The sequence below is a fragment of the Heptranchias perlo genome, unplaced genomic scaffold (assembly GCF_035084215.1).
Source record: "Heptranchias perlo isolate sHepPer1 unplaced genomic scaffold, sHepPer1.hap1 HAP1_SCAFFOLD_663, whole genome shotgun sequence".
NCBI lineage: Eukaryota > Metazoa > Chordata > Chondrichthyes > Hexanchiformes > Hexanchidae > Heptranchias > Heptranchias perlo.
The window spans coordinates 90514-92500 of record NW_027139692.1 but is presented as its reverse complement, the minus strand read 5'-3'; positions in this window follow the sequence as shown (position 1 = coordinate 92500).

The window sequence follows — 1987 nt, the reverse complement described above, 5'->3', positions numbered from 1 at the left end:
TCTCGAAACGGAGCCGGGTCAGCCCAATTTAAAACGGAGAATAGAGTGCTGCCCTCTGCGGGTGAAAACCTGGAAGTACGTTGGTTAATGATTTCCAGTTCACCCCGCTTGGTCAGGCCCACTCGGAGGCGGATAACTCCGGAACGCCGAGGCCGATTTCCTCCGGGTATGGCTCGTTGCGTGCGGCAGGAGGCGGCGCAGCGTACGGTACCGAGCACTCGGAGATGCGGTGCTGCCCGCCGGAGTGACAGCGAAAGGCTGCGCACCGCTTTCCGCCTGGTAACTCGGCGTCCGTGAGACCGACCGACTCCGCTTTAGCACCGGAGCTAGAGTGGGGCAAGGGGCACCGAAGGGTACCGGAACGATCACGTTCGCATACCGGGAAGTCGAGTGCCGGGCCGCTGAAAGCGAGCAGGGTGCCACCGCTCGGGGCCCCGGTTTGTCCGTCCCACCCGGAGGCCCATATCTCCGGAAGGCACAGGCCGATTTCCTCCGGGTATGGCTCGTTGCGTGCGGCCGGACCAGGCGCAGCGGACGGTACCGAGCACTCGGAGGTCCGGCGCTGCCCGCCGGAGGTACAGCGAAAGGCTGCAAACCACTTTCCGCCGCCTCCCTCCGCGGGCGTGAGACCGACGGTCGTCGGGTTTGGTTCCGCGGCTAGAGCAGGACGAGGGGCAGCGAACGGTACTGGAAGGAACCCGGTCGCACACCGGGAAGTCGACTAGCGGGCCGCCGAAAGCGAGCTCGGGGCCCCGGTTTGTCCGTCCCACCCGGAGGCCCATATCTCCGGAAGGCACAGGCCGATTTCCACCGGGTATGGCTCGTTGTGTGCGGCCGGACCAGGCGCAGCGGACGGTACCGAGCACTCGGAGGTCGGGCGCTGCCCGCCGGAGGTACAGCGAAAGGCTGCAAACCACTTTCCGCCGCCTCCCTCCGCGGGCGTGAGACCGACGGTCGTCGGGTTTAGTTCCGCGGCTAGAGCAGGACGAGGGGCAGCGAACGGTACCGGAACGAACCCGGTCGCACACCGGGAAGTCGAGTGCCGGGTCTCGAAACGGAGCCGGGTCGGCCCAGTTTAAAACGGAGAAGAGAGTGCTGCCCTCTGCGGGTGAAAACATGGAAGTACGTTGGTTAATGATTTCCAGTTCACCCCGCTTGGTCAGGCCCACTCGGAGGCGGATAACTCCGGAACGCCGAGGCCGATTTCCTGCGGGTATGGCTCGTTGCGTGCGGCAGGAGGCGGCGCAGCGTTCGGTACCGAGCACTCGGAGGTGCGGTGCTGCCCGCCGGAGTGACAGCGAAAGGCTGCGCACCGCTTTCCGCCTGCTAACTCGGCGTCCGTGAGACCGACCGACTCCGCTTTAGCACCGGAGCTAGAGTGGGGCAAGGGGCACCGAAGGGTACCGGAACGATGACGTTCGCACACCGGGAAGTCGAGTGCCGGGCCGCCGAAAGCGAGCAGGGTGCCACCGCTCGGGGCCCCGGTTTGTCCGTCCCACCCGGAGGCCCATATCTCCGGAAGACACAGGCCGATTTCCACCGGGTATGGCTCGTTGTGTGCGGCCGGACCAGGCGCAGCGGACGGTACCGAGCACTCGGAGGTCGGGCGCTGCCCGCCGGAGGTACAGCGAAAGGCTGCAAACCACTTTCCGCCGCCTCCCTCCGCGGGCGTGAGACCGACGGTCGTCGGGTTTGTTTCCGCGGCTAGAGCAGGACGAGGGGCAGCGAACGGTACCGGAAGGAACCCGGTCGCACACCGGGAAGTCGACTAGCGGGCCGCCGAAAGCGAGCACGGGGCCCCGGTTTGTCCGTCCCACCCGGAGGCCCATATCTCTGGAAGGCACAGGCCGATTTCCACCGGGTATGGCTCGTTGTGTGCGGCCGGACCAGGCGCAGCGGACGGTACCGAGCACTCGGAGGTCGGGCGCTGCCCGCCGGAGGTACAGCGAAAGGCTGCAAACCACTTTCCGCCACCTCCCTCCGCGGG